This window comes from Geotrypetes seraphini, chromosome 11, assembly GCF_902459505.1.
Source record: "Geotrypetes seraphini chromosome 11, aGeoSer1.1, whole genome shotgun sequence".
NCBI lineage: Eukaryota > Metazoa > Chordata > Amphibia > Gymnophiona > Dermophiidae > Geotrypetes > Geotrypetes seraphini.
In genome coordinates this window covers 33,404,622-33,423,660 of record NC_047094.1, presented here as the reverse complement: position 1 = coordinate 33,423,660, position 19,039 = coordinate 33,404,622, and the positions used below count along the sequence as shown (strand labels likewise).

Sequence of the window (19,039 nt, the reverse complement as noted above, 5' to 3'; positions counted from 1 at the left end):
GAGAGACTCCGGAAGAGCGTTCCAGTTTTCTACCACTCTCTCTGAGTGAAAAAGAACTTTCTTATGTTCATACGGAATCTATCCCCTTTCAACTTTACAGAGTGCCCTCTCGTTCTCTCTACCTTGGAGAGGGTGAACAACCTGTCCTTATCTACTAAGTCTATTCCCTTCAGTACCTTGAATGTTTCGATCATGTCTTCTCTCAATCTACTGTGTTCGAGGGAGAAGAGGCCCAGTTTCTCTAATCTTTCACTGTATGACAACTCCTCCAACTCCTTAACCATCTTAATCGCTCGTTTCTGGACCCTTTTGAGTAGTACCGTGTCCTTCTTCATGTACGGCGACCAGTGCTGGACGCAGTACTCCAGGTGAGGGCGCACCATGGCCCGGTACAGCAGCATGATAACCTTCTCTGATCTGTTTGTGATCCCCTTCTTTATCATTCCTAGCATTCTGTTCACCCTTTTTGCCGCCACCGCCACACATTGCGCGGACGGTTTCATTGACTTGTCGATCAGAACTGGTTAGAAATCTGGGTTAGAATCTAGTTGAGCAGTAGCCCTCTAATTCTAGAAAGTTGCATGTGTAGATTTGTTCACTAACCTTAAATGTTTTCTTTTTAAAGATGCCTACAACTGCTAAAATTTTCTTAGCTCCTTTTTAATTGACTTAAAAAAAATTCTTCTCTCTCCTTTTCTCCCCTTATTCCTCTTATACTTACCTTATTTTTTTCTTTCCTTATAAAGATTTTATTTCTTCCTCTATTGACCTATACTAGTAAATGTCTATCTTATGTTTAACTGTAGCTTTACTGGATGGCTATTCGCTTAGTAAACCCAGAAAAGCGATTTTATCAAATTTTGTTAAACTTGAAACTTGATGCATTTCTTAACGGTGATGCAGTGATAGATTAGCAAAGGTTAGATCATTGAGACTGTACTGTATTTCGGAAGACCATTGTGTAACCTCCTACACAAACTCAAGCTCAAATTCTTCATCTATGCAGATGACATCACAATAGTCATCCCTCTAACCAGTCTATCCCAGGAACTTCTCACCTACATCACTAGCATACTCAGTCAGATAGAACTCTGGATGCTCTCCTTCAGACTAAAACTAAACCCGGACAAAACAAAATTCTTCCTGGCCACCCCCAAAGACAAAATCAAAGACACCACAATCCAAGTGAAAGGATTGGTTTTCCCACTCGAACAAACATTAAAAATACTGGGAGTCACGCTTGACAAACATTTATCCCTAGAAAATCACACCGACTTCACTGTTAAGAAAGGTCTTTCGGCGCTCTGGAAACTTCGCACCATAAAGAAATGCTTTGATGACACCGCATTCCGCCTACTAGTACAATCCTCTATTCTCAGCATACTGGATTACTGTAATATCATTTACCTGAGCTCCACAAAGAAAATCACCAGAAAACTAAAACTGATTCAAAACACAGCCGTCCGCCTCATTTTCGGCCTGAACAAATGGGAACACATCACTCCCTTCTACCACCAACTGCATTGGCTACCTTTCGAATCCCGAGTCCTTTTCAAGTTCGCCTGCATTTGCTACAAAACAGTATTTGGCTTTCAACAAAATACCTCTCCCCCCCACTTCACTATGTATTGCACCAATAAGAAAACCCGCAGAATTCAGCTGTTTGCCTTCCCCTCCATAAAATTATGCCAGCTCAAAAGATTCCTCGACAAAACCTTCGCCTTCCAGGCGGCTAAGCTGAACCCTTGGCTAGCCCAAATGATGCTCGAGGCCCCAACCTACCTCGACTTCAGAAAACTTCTCAAAACATACCTTTGCCGCGAACAGGACCCTTAACCCTTATTCCCCCGCAACAAACCATCTCCCGCCCCACCCCCTCCTTTCTCTCCCCCTTCTCTCCCTTGGTTCCCTTCTCCCTCCCTCATCTCTTCCAATCCAACTAGAATAAACTTCTGCTAAAACCCAATACTTCCTTCCTCGTTGCTTGTAATTCCGACAAAATGTTGTAAATCCATGTTCAGACCGGATCCTAATTTAATTGATGTGAACTGCCTAGAACTCTTTGGGTATGGCGGTATACCGTATAAGAACTTAATAATAATAATAATAATTATAGATCGCATTGCAATAACCTGAGAAGTTATTTGTGCATGTATTAAAGTTAATTGAAAAACTTTGTCTTAATAAGAGTGGACAGTTCTAAAGCAACAAAGGGCCCAGAAACATTTCTTGACCAGGGTCACATCATTTCTTCTGAATATTCTCAACTTCTCCGTTTTAGCTGCCTACACTAACCCCCTCTAAGGTGCACTAACCGATTAGCAAACGCTAATCAAATTAGCATGCAACGTGCTCGATTTTAAGAAAAAATGGGATAAGCATGTGGGTTCACTTCGTGGAAGTGCTTGGGGGGGGGGAGGGTCCTTAGAGTGGGCAGACTTGTTGGGCCAGTGGCCCTTTTGTGCCGTCATATTCTATGTTTCTATGTTTTAAATGCTAATGCATCCATAGACTAATATGCACGTGTTAGCATTTAGCGAGCACTAAATCGATTAGCGCGCGCTAATCAGTTAGCACACCTTAGAAAAAGAGGGCCTAAGGGGGGAATTCTATAAATGTGCTCAAAGGTTGGCACTGGAAGAAGTCAGCGCTAAGAATGATTCTAAAAAAGGGCACATGCCCTGTGAAGAATTGCGCTTAGCGCCGATTCCCATGCCAGACCCATGGCTGCTGAAACTGGTATAAACGCTGGTAGTATTCTTTAACAAGGCGTTTCCCTGCCATGCCCACGACCATGCCCCTTATGAGTTTGATGCCATGCCTTGCAGAATAGCGCACAGCCAGGTCCGTGTACAAATTTTAATGGGAACCTATGAACTTCAATAATTGGTTGTTAGCACCGAATTATTGATGTTATTCCGCTTGTTAGCTAATTAATTTGCACATGTATCTCAGGAGTGTGCCCAAATTTTCAATGCAAAAAAATATGATCTACAAAGCTCATTGGCTCCCTGTCGAGCACAGAATCAATTATAAAATTCTTTTATTGACATTGAAAACTCGTTCAAGTAACCAACCTGAATTTATTAATAATCTAATCATCCCTTACTGCCCCTCTACAGCTCTTCGCTCTGCATCTCAAAATCTCCTAACAATTCCTTCCCTAAAACATATCAACACCATTAGATCTAATAATTTTGCCGTAACGGCCCCTTCTCTTTGGAATTCTACCCCTAACCATCTTTGTACAGAAGTTTTTCTTTCTCATTTTAAAACTAACCTAAAAACCTTTCTACTTCAAGATGCTTTTGACACCTAACTGCCCTTATTAGGACTAAAACTTTTAAATTTATTAATTTTTAATTATCATTATTATTTTATTTTTCCTTCCTATCGTACCTACCTTTTACATTAACTTTACTTGATCATTGTAGTTCCTTCCTCTTTCCTCTTGTGCCCGTTCGTTTATATGTTATGAGATATTTGTCTTGTAACTTATCTCAAGCTCTACCTATGTAAGCCTGACTGTTTGGTTCCCCATTAGCACTTATTTGTACACCGCTTAGAAGTTTGATTGAACGTTATAAATTTTTTTTTTTAAAATAAACTAAAACTAAACTAATAGGCATCTTATATAAGATCTGGGAGTAACTGCATGTGATGGAATGCCATCTTTTTTTCCTCTATTGAACCATTGTATCTGTTATAAATGGTCCAAACTAAGAGTTCTTTCTCATGTCTGCAGTCAAAAGGTTCACTTTTAGGGAGAAGTATAGCTTGTGCAATAGAATCTGTGGAGCCGATTCCCGTTTCCTGCAGATCAGGATGAGACTGGCACACTCTTTTACGGTTTGGTTTCTTTTCAGTCTTTTATTGTTTCAAGTTTTTACTGACTTTCAAAATGACTTTCCAATCACCATTCCGGTGATTCAATTTAAAAAAAAAAAATAATTTCATTAGAAATGTTGTTTCAAATTAGATCCCTGAACAAGGCACCATGTTGGGTCCATGGCACATGGATTTATATTCTCCATTGACTGTGTTTGATGCCTCCTTATGATTTTACACCATTGATTGGATTTTTAACTTCTCATTGGATTTTATCATATGTATTTATAAACTTTTAATCATTTGTTTTCCCCAAGAACATTGACTTCACAGTTGTTGTTTTTTGTTCCTAGTTTCTCGTTTCTTTCTTTATATTTTATTAAATTTTACATAATATACACAAACAATTGAATAATATTAAAACAATACATACAAAACATTATTCATGAGATGCTATAAGAATATTATGCTAAAAAGCACCAAAAATATATTAATCACAATATTTAAGTAAAGATGTCCAAATTTCGTAAAAATCTCCTCAAGTTACCACACTTAACTGTAAGTATTTTCTCATATTTAGCATATAAACCAATTCCACCAAATTCCACCAATTATTATAATCTAACCTAGATGAATCTTTCCAATGAAAAAGAATAGATTTATAGTTATCATAACCAAATTTTTCAGAAGTGGGGCTTTATAAGTATCCAACTCAACATTCATATCAATAATACCAAAAATAATAGAAATGGATGACCAGACTTTATAAGGACATGGAAAGAACATATGTTCTAGTACCAACCTCCAATTTGCAAGACCAACAAACATTCCTTTGTTTATCGTCTATTTTAGACAATTTTGATGGCGTCCACAAAGCTTTGTGCATAAAACAAGAACACCCACCCACCCCTCCCAAGACTGCATTATGCTAGCAGAGTATAAAGAAGTAATTGACAACCAAAATAGAGCCTCCCCTGGTTTCTTCTTTCTTTCTTTTTTTTAATCTTTATTCATTTTTCATCTTACAACAAATACATATATATAAAAAATTTGTCAATGAGCACATCATTTGAAATTCTATCATTTATGATCCTAATAGATAAAACATTTTTATCCCATCCCTCCCACCCTTCCAATCTTACTTTCAATCAAATAGTTCACATAAATAATCTTTCCTAGTAATCTAAACATTAAATAAATTCAAATTCCCCCCTCCCATCCCTTCTACCTTAAATTATATCTATAATGTAAAATGGTATCTACTCATTGCAATTTTTTGTTAATGGTCCCCATATCTCTTTAAATTTATTAAAACTCCCTTTTTGCACAGCTATTATTCTCTCCATTTTGTAAATATGGCATATTGAATTCTACCAGAAATTATAATTAAGTCTATTCCAATTTTTCCAATTACTTGTGATCTGTTGTATGGCGACTCCTGTCATAATCATTAGAAGTTTATTATTCTTTGATGAAATTTGGCTCTTTGTTCTCATTGGCATACCGAATAAAATCATATCATAGGATAATGCCACATGATTCTCCAAAAAACAATTAATTTGGGGCCAAATTGATTTCCCAAAGGCCATAATAAAGAGAAAATAAAATAATAAATGATCTAGAGCAGGGGTAGGGAACTCCGGTCCTCGAGAGCCGTATTCCAGTCGGGATTTCTCCAATGAATATGCATGAGATCTATTTGCATGCACTGCTTTCAATGCATATTCATTGGGGAAATCCTGAAAACCCAACTGGAATATGGCTCTTGAGGACCGGAGTTCCCTACCCCTGATCTAGAGTCCCTGCTTCAAGATTATAGTGCCAGCATCTATTAGACTTAGAGCTATTTAACTTTTGTAAATGAACTGGGGTCCAAAATGCTCTATGTAACAAAAAGAACCAAGTTTGTCTCAGATGTGGACACTGTACATCTCATTCTCCAAGACCACATTCGTGGCCACTGAGAAGCAATTAATTTGATGCTTAATGAATTGTTGGGTACTTCTTTGTTGTTGACTTTGTGCAATAGAATGCCCTGCAATTCAGGATAGCAGCCAGACAGACAGTTGTTTGAAAATCTTAGGCTGCCACCATTAAGCAAGCATCAATTGACATGACATACTGAAAGTAAGATTCATTATTATTGTTTACAGCTTTTCTCTGCCTTTGCTTGCTTGTAACATGAACGATTTGTTCCTGCGATGCTTATGGTATATGTTTCCCCTCCGGTAATCACATTATAGGGTATGTTTTGCAACACTTGTTTTGTTTATCTAATGCGTGTATTTTATTTTCACAATACATATGCTTTGCATTTGCAGTATTTCTGTCACAGAATGCTGCCTGTGGTGGTGTTGATCAGAATAAATTCAGTTTTAATTTGACTGGCAGCAAATCCTAAAAATTAAATATCATTTGACATTGAACAATGCATTAAATGTATTTTGTATTTGATTCTATTATGAACTCATTATGATTAAACACAAGAGAATCTAATCTTCCCATGTTTGGTTTTTTTTAAAATCTCCTTCTATTTGATCAGCTGTAATTCTTCCCCATGGCTAACATTTTGATGCCATTTGAAAGTCAACTGAGGACACCAGGCTTTATAGGATCAATTTTCTTCTACAAATACCTGAACACATTTCATCTGATTGTTTTATATTGCATTGATTTTGTATTTGCAGTTGGTTGTTTATATGATAGCTTTCAGTTATAATATGGAATTGACCATTTAATAATGTTTTTGATACCCCACATTTAGACTACTTGTCTGACATGGATTATTTTCTAAATTACATTGAGCAAATGTGGAAGAAATGATTCATAAATGTAAATAAATAAAGTCCAGGATCATCTATGTAGACATCTATGAAAGTTTATATTTTTAAATGTCCTTAAAGTTCTTGGGGTCAAGAAAGGTTCATTGCTTCAATACTTTTTATAAAAGGAAATAAGATGCTTACAAATCATCCAAAATGCTTCTATCAAACTCATTCTGAAAGCAAAGAAACTTGACCATGTTTTGCCGCTGCTTAAAAAAATCTCACTGGCTCCTGGTGTCTCACCAAATAACCTACAAAATATGCTTGTTAACTCTCAAGTCACTACTTTATAAAGACCCGGCCTTCATTGACAGACTCATGATTCCTTATGCTCCCGCTAGAATGCTCAGATCCAACGACCAACATTTACTGACTGTCCCCTCTCTCAAAATTATCAACACACGTCGACAATATTTTTTCTCTGTCACAGCACCACAAATGTGGAATTCCCTCCCCACTCACTTAACAGAAAAGCCTCTTATTGACAGATTTAAGAAATGCTTTCGTTTAAAGAATGCTTTTGACTGTTAGCACCATCAAACTCTGCTCTCTGATCTCGCCTATCCCTGCTGCTTAACCCTCCCTGCTGTCTTATTCCTTACTAGTGTTTAAGCCCGTTACATTAACGGGTGCTAGAGTACATGTCTGTCTGGGTTTTTTTTATTTGTCTCTCTCTCCTTGGATGCTGCCTGTCTGTCATTCTTTCTGTCTGTCTCTCCCTGGCCCCCTATCTGTCTATCTTTATTTCTAACTCTATCCTCTTCCCTCAATCCTGCATGTGCCCTTTTTCTTTCTCTTCCCCACTTCCTTCCAACGTCTGCTCCCGCTGTCCCTCAGACTTCCATTCAGTGTCTGTCTCCCTCTCTCTACCCCTTCTATCTACTGTTCACCCTCTGTCTTGCCCCTTCCATTCACTGCCCTCTCTTCTCTTTCCATCCAGTGTCCGCCCTCTCTCTCTCTCTCCATATGGCATCTCCTCCTTCCTTTCCCCCTTCCTTTTCCCTTGGTCTGGCATATATTCCTCCTTCCCTCCATGCTCTGCCATCTCTTCTTCCTTCCAAGCCATTCTCTCCCCCTCTGCTCCCTTTCCTCCTTGAACTTCATCGGGCAGCAGCAGCAGCATTCACAATTCATTGCTGTTGCTGGCTTCAGGTCTTCCTCTCTGTCGGGTCGTCTTCCTGAAACAGAAAGTAGGCAGGACCCGCCAGAGAGGAAGGCCTGAAGCCGGCAACAGCAGCGAATTGTAAACGCTGCTGCTGCCCGAAGAAGCCAGGCCTTGAAAAACCCAAGCCAGACTGCTTCTCTTCCCTCCCAGCCCAACCCACGCTGACTCGGCTCCCTTACCCTGCGTCGCGGAAGCGTGAAGACTGAACGCATGCAATCGGGGTGGCGAGGACGCGGCTCAGGAGACTGTGAGGTGTTGGCGTGTGGCGGCGCTCCACGAAGCCCTCCTCCCGGCAGCCGTCGCCAGCACCAATCGGGACCAAGCTTGCCTGCGCTTCCTTCAGCGGTTGGTGAGTGAGGGCGGGGGTAGGGGAGTGGCTACAGTGATCCCTGCCTCCGCGTTCTAAAATGGAACGTGGCCACAGATCAGAAATCACAGCGGCAGGGATCACGAAATTTCAAGAGCGCATGCGCGCTCTAGGGTTTTATTATATAGGATTTGTCTCATTTCCTATCAATTATTGTATTTCTTTCCCTTTTTCCCTATTGGTAGCGAATGTCCTGTACGTTTAGTCTACGTTGCATGCATTGTTCCCCTGAAAGTTGTAAAAGTGTTGTAAGGTGCGCTAACCAATTAGCGTGCACATACTGATTTAGCACGCGCTAAACGCTAAACGCATCCATTATATTCTGTGGACGCATTAGCTTTTAGCGCTTGCTAAATCAATTTGCGCGCGCTAGTCGGTTCGCGCAACTTAGTAAAAGAGGGGGTAAACGATTAATCAAATTTTAAATAAAACTTGAAAACTTAAGAACACTTACATTATAGCTTGCATAGATAAGGTGGGACAGTCTCACAGACATGTCTAAGTATTTTACCCTTTCTTACTGGAATATTTGAATTGGTGTGACGCGTCTTGAGTTCAGTCCTATCATCAACTGGAGTTCTTTTCATTTTAATTTTTAAAAATTTATCTTGGCTTGTACACCGACCGCTTAGATAACATTTGTGGAAAAGTGGTAAATCAAGTAGAAATAAACAGAAAAACTTGCAAATTTTAAAATATAAAATTCTAACAAAAATCCTTCAGTTGAGTTTAGATAAAGTGATATCTTTACTTGGCAGAATCAAATCAGGCCATTAAATAAAATGAGGTCACTGTTAGACCTCTTCAATTGGGGGAGAAAGGCCTCCTTAGGTATTCTTCGATGTGAATGAGACCTTTGATAGAATGAGATAGAGCTTATGTCCTTGACTAGGTATTATTTTGGACTACCAATTTCCTTTGTTCCATGGGTCAGAACACTATATACCAACCCTCATGCAAATCCTATATATTTAAGCAGTGGCTTAGTAAGGGGGTGCAGTCCACCCCGGGCACCATCTTGGTGAGGGAGCAGGCACCTGTCCATCTCTCTGCCTCCCCATCCTTCTCTGCCCCCACACAGCCATGCATTCACACCCCTTCCCCCATACCTCTTCCTCTGGCATCACTTCCTGGACCCGCGCCTAGGAAGTGCCATCGCTAGTGTGACAGCAGCTTGGGGGTTGGTGCTCGTGCCAGGAATGTTACAGAGGTACGGGGGAAGGAAAGCGGCACGTGCACAACAGGAGGGGGGCGGGGAAGAATCGTGTGGAGGTGGGGGTGGAGAAGAGGGTGGGGGGAGGGGCACCACCGGCCCGTACGCCTCTCACCCTCGCTATGCCACTGTATTGATGAATGACCTCAAGTTATATTTGGAATAACAAAATCTGTAGAATGGAGATATTAAGGTTGCCCAAATGTTATGGAACTATGGCTTTTGCCCAACCTAAAAATATGCAGCCCCATATTCAAAAGCACTTATTCACATGGTGGCACCTGCTGCTTTGTTAAGTGATACTTTAAGGATAATATGTAGTAAGGCCTTAAGTATGTATCAACCCTATAAATGAAGTAATTGTTAACAAAAAGGAAATAAAAGGGAATATAATTCAATCAATGAATGAAATGATTAGACAATACTCTCACAAGATTAATAACTGTATCAAGGCCATGATGGCATCTTAGCAAATCAATTTTTGATTAATAAGTTCTAAAAATGTATTAATAAAAAATATTAATATTAAATCACAATCCCTATTGAGTGTTTGAAGGAGATAGTGGTGGGCATATCATAAATTATACAGACTTCAGTCTTTGGAACCTCTTATGATTGCAAGTTCCTGTCTTGTATATTGTTGTAATCATCTATGTCCACCTACCAGAAAGATATTGATCTATTTGATTTTAACCCCTAAGATAATTATTATCACTAATTTTGGATAACTATTATTATTATTGTAGGTGACTTTATTATTATAATATGTACTTTTTAAAGAAAATAATAAATAAGTGAATGATTTGTTAGGAAAATCTAAACTATCAATTCATCTCAAAATGCTATATTCATATTATATTAAAATTCAATGAATACATAACATTAGAAAGCTTAATGACCCAACTGATTGGCTATAGAGTATGAGGAACAATATGGGTATGAATATATGTAATAAACTAAAGTGCAAGTGCCTGAAAAGTACACATGTCTAAAAAGTGTCTCAATGTAAATAAATTATGTGCCAAATCATAATAATCCCTATTAAAAAGAACAATAAAGAACCATCCAATAACATATCTCATTTCAGACCCATTGCTAGCATTCCGCTTGTTGTTAAGCTAATGGAGGGGATGGTAAACGCTGAACTAGTTACTTACCTCGATAGGTTCAATATCCTGCATAACAACCAATCAGGCTTTAGGCTGGATTTTAGTACCGAAACTGTCGTGGCCTCATTATTAAACCTTCTGTACTCTTTCTTTAGTCAGGGTACTAGTGCTATGATCTTGCAGCTTCAATAAATCAAATATCTGCACTATAAATTACTTAAAGGTGGCTAAACCATTAAACTCACAATCAAGCCAGGATTTTCTTACTCCAGCTAGACTAGCAATCTTTTCAGTCTTATCAAACCCTCAGCGCCACCACTCAGAACTCAAACTTCTCATAGTTCTAAGCTTTACGTGCCAGCTCGTCACTGGGTTTGTTATTATCTTTTCTCTGGTTGATGATCTTGCATCTTGACATAAGCTGTGCCTTTGACCTGGTGGACCAAACCATCTTATTGGATTGTTTAGAATCCATTGGCATTACAGGAAATGTTTTCAACTGGTTTCAGGGATTTTTAGGTAAGAGATCTTACCAGGTTTTCAAGGACGATAAGTTCTCTCACAGTTGGAATAACATCTGTGGGGTGCCTCAAGATTCCCCTCTATCCCCAACCTTGTTTAATATTTATCTTATTTCACTGGGAAATTTACTGCAAAGCCTAAAGCTCAATTTCTACATTTACGCAGATGACTTTACGGTTGTGATTCCTCTAACCTGCCTGACGTCAGATTTTATTAACCTTTTAGCTAACACCTTATATCAAATTGAGCTTTGGATGATTGCTTTTAAATTAAAATTAAATACAGAAAAAACTAATTTTTTTCTGGCAACCCCCAATGAAAAGATAAAAGAAAATTTGATTCATGTGTGTGGACAAGAATATAAAATTGAACCTACTATAAAAATATTAGGTGTAACTCTTGACAAGCACGTCACTTTGGAAAAAAAACATTAAAAAATTATTTTTCTGTATACTGGTGCAAACATCTATACTGAGTACTTTGGATTACTGTAATATCATTTACTTGGGGGCTTATAAAAAAATTCTTAAAAAATTAAGATTAATCCAAAATACCGCAGTTCGTCTGATCTTTGGTTTAAAAAAAATGGGAACATATTACCCCGTATTACCAAAAACTCCACTGGTTGTCTGTGGAATCTAGAATTCTTTTTAAATTTGCCTGTATTAGTTATAAAACAGTCTTCGGGATGTTACCAGTCTTCCTCGCCTCCCAGTTCCTCTTGAACTGTTCCAACACAAGCACTCGTAGAAAAACTTAAACTATCCCTCCCTGAAATCATGCCAATATAAGAAGTTTCTTGATAGAGCTGTAACATTCCAGGTAGCCAAACTGAATATATGGCTTGGTAAACTCATAGTTATGCTGATTTCAGAAAACAATTGAAGACGCATCAGTTTGACAAGTCTCAATCCTAAATCATGTTTATGGCCTTAACTTACTTGAATTTCTCGGCTTTAATTTACTACGATTTTATCAGTGGCCCTTCCTTAATTACCACTGTTTTATTTAATCTGTTATTATCTTAATTTTTGATTTTAAAAGATGCATTTTTATAGACTTCATTATTCTTAAGATTGTAAACTTCTTTTCAGTTTGTATTTTAAATTGACTGTATGTACTTTTGTTGTAAACCGCTTCGAACTTCTGGTATAGCGGTATATAAGAAATAAATAATTATTATTATTGAAAAGAAAAAAAGGCAACACTTAGCTTGTTGTAAGGTGGAACCTGCCACTATCAACGTTGATATAATAAGAAACTGGCTGAGGCCATCCGTTGATTTGGGGGGATATTATGTGAACTACAATCATTACAGTCCACTCCAGTGCTATTCAGATGAGACAGATAATGGCAATATTCAGAATAATTATTCAGAATAATGGCAATATTCAGTGCTGCTATCCAACCAACAAAAAGGACAAGACAGAAAAATTATTGCTCTAATTTAGCTGATTAATTCTTTGGAGAATGGCACGGAATATCGTTTTTTATCGGATAACTTAGGTGGCCGTCAGCCTACTCGGATATTCAACACTGAATATTTGGCAATATTTTCAAAAGCTGAGTTTAAATACCGACATGATACTTTTTGGCAGCTAGGTTAGTATATGTTAAAGTCTGGATAGATGTCACATCAGCTCTGCCTTTGTTATTGTGCTTGACAAGTACTGGATCAATGAAGCAAAATGTGACATTTTATTGATCAGCGACCTAGCATTTCACAAGATCTGGAAGGTGTATAGAAACAGTCCTGTACTCGTACAAGCTCAAAATCTTTGGAATCAGTGAAGAAGGTCCTGAGGATGTTGCAAGGGCCTATGTCCCTTTGTTGTCTTTAAGACAAAATTCTAATTCTAATATAAACTTGCATAGATGCCTACAAGCACTATCTGATCCTGGACTTTATTTATTTACATTTATGAATCATTTCTTCCACATTTGCTCAATGTAATTTAGAAAACAATCCATGTCAGACAAGTAGTCTACATATGGGGTATCAAAAACATTATTAAATAGTCAATTCCATACTATAATTGAAAGATATCATATAAACAACCAACTGCAAATACAAAATCAATCCTCTATAATAAAACCCTAAGCGCGCATGCGCACTTACGATGCCGTGATCCCTGCCACCATGATGTGTGCTTCCATGCCGCACATGCACACTGCCTGCCTTCTGCCTCAATCTCCGATGTTGGCTGACTTCCTGCGTCGCCGCAGCCGGAACGCCTCTTCTCACCCCTGGACTAGCAAACGCAGCAGCTACTGTTTCATCTTGCAGCCGCGGGGTATTTGCTAGGCCGGCCCACTTCGATAATGCGAGGTGGGCCGATCTAGCAAAAGCCCCGAGGCTGCCTGGGCTAGCAGATGCTGGACAGGGGGAGCAGGGAAAGGAGAAGGGGTACTACTGGACAGAGAGAGCAGGGAAGGGGTGCTGCTGGACAGGGGGGGGAGGTAAAAGAAAGGGAGAAGGCCTGCTGCTGGACAGGGGGGAGGTTAAATGAAGGGAGAAGGGCTGCTGCTAGATAGGGGGAGCAGTGAAGGGATGCTGCTGAACAGCTATTGATGATGGACAGGGGGAGCAGGGAAGAGGTGCTGCTGGAAAGGGGGGAGGTTAAACAAAGGGAGTAAGGCTGCTGCTGGACAGGGGAAGCAGGCAAGGGATGGTGGTGGATAGCCGAGGAAAGAGAGAGACAGAAAGAAAGAAAGAAAGAAAGAAAGACAGCGGCCAAGGAGAGAGAAAAAGAAAGAAAGAAACACACACATCTATTCTAGCATCTGTTAATGTAACGGGCTTAAAGACTAGTACAATATAAAACAATCAGATGAAATGTGTTCAGGTATTTATAGAAGATAATTGATCCTATAAAGTCTGGTGTCCTCAGTTGAATTGAACATTTTAGAATTCAATTGAACATTTTAGAATTTTGAACAATTTAGAATTTCATTCAGTTGAACATTTTAGAATTTTGTTGTTCTGACACTGAGGTTTGCTATTCTGCAGATCTGTATTTTCTAGTTGTTTCTCGTACATACATCTGCAGCCTACAGGAGGAGTTATAGCACTTTTTGGACAGAGGTTAGGCATTCAGGAAATTGAACTGATGTCTGTTTGTTTCTCTAGACCAGGGGTAGGCAACTCCGGTCCTCGAGAGCCGGAGCGAGGTCAGGTTTTCAGGATATCCACCATGAATATGTAAGAGATGGATCTGCATGCACTGCCTCCTTGAGATGCAAATCTATCTCATGCATATTTATTGTGGCTATCCTGAAAACCTGACCTGGCTCCGGCTCTCAAGGACCGGAATTGCCTACCCCTGCTCTAGACCATCTTTCCAGCTTTAGTTCAAGACAGTTGACGCCATTTTTCAAATAGAATGTCCCTTGCCCTAAAAGCTTTTCTTTTAATAATTTATATTCTGCATATCCTACAATTCTAGGCAGATTTCAGATTATTCGGGTACTCAAGCATTATTCTGTAACTGCCCCAGCAGGCTCCCACTCTATCGAATGTACCTGGGGCAATGGGGATGAACTGACTTGCCCAGGGTCACAAGGAGCAGTGTGGGATTTGAACCCACAACCTCAGGGCGCTGAGGCTGTTGCTCTAACCATTGCACTGCCCTCTCCCAATCTAAATAGGTACCTTTCGTTTCTCAGAAGAGTAGATTAAGCCAGTTGCTATACTTTATTCTAGTCTTTTGCAAATGGGCCTCTGGCAAAGAGATTTCACATTACAGTATTCAGAAATGGAAATCTCATTGTTCATTTTGGTCCCAAGATCAGAATCAAATCTTGAGTAAAGCAGTATCCAGATTAATTATCAGGAAGGGAGAGACTGAGATAACCTGCTATCTTTAACTGGTCTGCAGTGGCAACCTAGTTGGCTAGATTTAAGCCAAAGATAACAACATGCTAACATGCCCATTATATTCCATGGACACGTTAGCATTTTGCACGTGCAAATCATTAGCACACGTTAAATCAGTTAGCGCGTGCTAAATCGGTTGATGTGCCTTAGTAAAAAGGACCTCATAATGCGGGAAAAAAAGGCTTACTGCAAAATGTGTGAAGTGTTTTATGGCAATTTGTCTCATGCAGTTCAATTGTGAGGGAAGGGGTAGGGTTACCATATTTTTCTTGGCAGAATCCCAGATGCCTGCCCCCCCCCCCCTTTCATTCTGCCCTGGCCTGCCCCATTCCGCCTTTGGCCCACCCCATTCTGCCCCAAACCCCGCCCTATTCTGCCTAAAGCTCCGCCGCCCCCCCCCCCCCCAAAGCCTCGTCTTATTATTTCTGACCTCCTGGTCGCGTCCGAGGACCTCCGAGCATGCGTGGACGCTTGCGACATCATCTGCACATGCTCAGAGCAACTCCACGCAAGGCCAGAGATTTCCAAAACCCGAACAACTGTTGGGATTTTGGAAAGTCCATCCGAGCACCTGGACAGCCGTCTAAAAAGATTTTAGGGAAGGGCTGTTGTGATGCGGCGGAGAGAATGAGCATCTCTCCTGCTGCATTACAACACAGGGCTTTCTAGCAGTCTCTGACACCGACCGATACCCCTGGACCTGTCGCTTTTTTTTTTGTCGCCAAAAGCCGACGCCGCTGTTTGAAAATGGCTGGTCATTTTTTAAGAATCCACCGGAGGGCTCATTTCAATGTTGAAGAGCCCTTTTGCATGTCAGTGTCGGAGACTGCTGGAAACCTCGCTAAAGACGGAGATAATCTCTTTTGATAATCCACCGCTAAATTGTGTACAAGCTAAACCGCCGAAAAACAGTTTAGCGTGCAGATCCCATGCCTAAATTTACATGCCTAAATATAAAATAAATCTAATCAACACTGATAATTGCTTGTTAAGAAGCCAATTATCTGTGCTAATTGACTCATTATTCCATTAAGCTGTGCACACAAACTGAGTACATGCCTAAATGTGCATATGCAACTCAAAGCGTCATATAAAGAATTTTAGGGTTAGTGTCTCCTAAAGAGGATGCAGTAAGTACACTATGGGCTCCTTTTACTAAGGAGGGCTAGCGTTTTTAGCGCATGCAGGAAATTACCGCGCGCTACCATGGTCTCAGGACTCAAGGACCTCCCGTATGAGGAACGACTGGGTAAGTTGCAGCTGTACTCACTCGAGGAACGCAGAGAGAGGGGAGACACGATCGAGACGTTCAAATATGTCACGGGCCGTATCGAGGTGGAAGAGGATCTCTTTTTCCTTAAAGGACCCACGGCAACAAGAGGGCATCCGTTGAAAATCAGGGGTGGGAAATTTCATGGAGACACCAGAAAATATTTCTTCACCGAAAGGGTGGTTGACCGCTGGAATAATCTTCCAGAACAGGTAATTGAGGCCAGCAGCGTACCAGATTTTAAAGAAAAGATGGGATTGGCATGTGGGATCTCTCCATGGAGGTAGTTAGGGGGTGGGCCATTAGTGTGGGCAGACTGGATGGGCCATGGCCCTTTTCTGCCGTCATGTTCTATGTTTCCACGTCTACACCGCACACTATGCTTCTAGAACTAACGCCAGCTCAATGCTGGCATTAAGGTCTAGCGTGCGCGGCAATGTAGCATGCGCTATTCTGGGCGTTAACGCCCTAAATCGGCTTAGTAAAAGGAGGGGGGGGAGGGTTTGTGGGTTGTTGTTTTTTAAGTCTCACATGCAAGTGGAAAAATTAGCAAAAGACTTGCAAGAAAGAAATAGAAATACTGACATGCCACATGTGGGCTTTTGATGTTACTGTGCTGTGGTTTGGTCTAGAGAATGACACGATGACAAAATTCATCACCGTTCCCGTCCCCGCGGATAACCACGGGAAATAATCCCATGTCATTTTTTAATGTCTATTTCAGCCTCAGTCCTTCTACACCAGCATTCTTCAAAGCAAAGCTTGGGGGTCAGTGGTTGTGGCCATTCATACTCTGATTCTTATGTGAGCCAAGGATAATGAAGCCATTGTGACATCACTGATGTGATTGGCTCTTAGGCACTGGTGGAATGAGGCATTATGACATCACAATATCTGCTCTGGATACCAGAGACTGTCATTCTGTAGTGTCTATCTCAACTTCAATCCTTCTACACCAGCATTCTTTAAAGCAAAGCTTGTGGGTCAGTGAATGACATGAAGATGGTTTCCTGCGGGGATGGGAACGGTGATGAACTTTGTCACCGTGTCATTCTCTAGTTTGGTCCCCCATTTCTTTGAGCTGGCATTATTAATCCCATTGAACACTACTGGTTGATTATATTTTTACACTTTTTTGGCTCATCAGTTTAGCTGAATATTTTGAGATTCTCATGGACCCTCCAATGCAGGCATTTTAGCCAAAACACAGCCCGCGTTGGGTCCTTGTTTCACTACTGTTTTGTTTGTGTATGTGTTGGACCTTGATTGAAATTTATTTGCCTGCTTGGCTACTTGGTCATCTCTGCTTTTTTTGTTTGTTTGTTTTGGACATCTGAGCTTAGCACATGGGAAAGCCCTGCATAAGCATTTGCTTTGCTCAGATTCTGCCGCAGCTCAGTAAAAGTAGAGGTCGAGAATCAAAAACGTACATATTTCACCACCGAATTAGCTATTTTGAAAACCAATACACAACCTTTTTCTATTGTCCAGGTAAAAAAAAAGGTGAAACCGGTTTCAAAATCCATTGCATCTTGTTTGTGATTATGTTGAAACAAGCTCGCTCTGCAACGGTATGCCGGCAGGGAATGTATGATTTGATTGTGTTTTTCATAAATTAAAAAATAACTTTTACAATTTATAAATGAAAAATATTCTTTTCTTTTTTTATAATAACTGAATCTATATATATAAAATCGGAGGTATGTGTGTGTGTATGTGTGTATGTGCCGCGATCACGCAAAAACGGCTTGACCGATTTGAACGAAACTTGGTATGCAGATCCCTCACTACCTGGGGTGATATGTTCTGGAGGTCTCGTGGCCCACCTGCACACGTGGGCGGAGCTACAAACAGAAAATCAGATTTCACACATTCATGTCAATGGAAAGGATGTAAAAAGCTGCCATTCTCACAGTAATTCCAACTATAAAACACTTTCTATGACACTATAACCACTAGGGACATCGTTTCTATTCTACCACGGACACCATACATATAGAGTTTGTATGTTCTAACTGTGTTTGTAACTGTTTCCTTCATGCACCCCAGTTCATAATGTTATTACATTACATGAGTACTCACATATGCTGAACTAGGAACACAGGTTCCATTCTGAACCGGGAAAAAACTGCATGGAGTTTCTTTTCAACCTGAGTTTCCACATATTGAGTTGTTTAAATCAATACTGAAACTTTTGGATGCCACTTATTCCAACATATCTTCCTTTTCAGTTTAAGAGATTGCAAATTCCAGTGAGACTTGCATTCTCTATCACAATCAACAAATCACAGGGACAGACTATTACATACTGTGGAGTGGATTTAAGATCCCCCTGTTTTTCCCATGGACAACTCTATGTTGCTTGATCAAGGGTGGGTTCACCCAAGAATTTATATGTTCTTGCTCCTGCAGGTGAAACTAAAAATGTTGTTTATAATCAAGTTTTGTGTTAGTTGTATTGTATTCATTTTGTCAAATATTTCACATTATAATTTGAATATTGTACTTTTTATAAAGCTGTAAAAAAATAATTTCATTCACCACTATAAAGTATCTTTATTTGAATCCATTTACAGTGTTATTGCTATAATTAAATACCCGTGCAACGCCGGGGCATCAGCTAGTGTTATAATAAAGTACAGATGTTAGCATTGCCCCAATTGCTTGAGCTAATTGCACTAACATCTGTTACATTCATGGCATCAGCATCAAGCTTCCCACTGACCACATTAACCTCTACGTTACCTTCTGCCATCATCAGAATCATCCTGTGCCTCTGTTCCCCCCTACTGTCATCTCAGCATTTTCCTGCACCTCGAGGCAGCCCACGTGGTAATAATCTCATTGCATTTATGTACGTGTC

General features: G+C 40.0%; 1 protein-coding gene across 1 annotated transcript in view; it reads right to left on the bottom strand.

Annotated features, from left to right (window-relative positions):
- The window catches only part of SHISA9 (shisa family member 9), a 452,554-nt gene that overhangs the window by 35,970 nt on the left and 397,545 nt on the right, over positions 1-19,039 (bottom strand). The window lies entirely within an intron of this gene.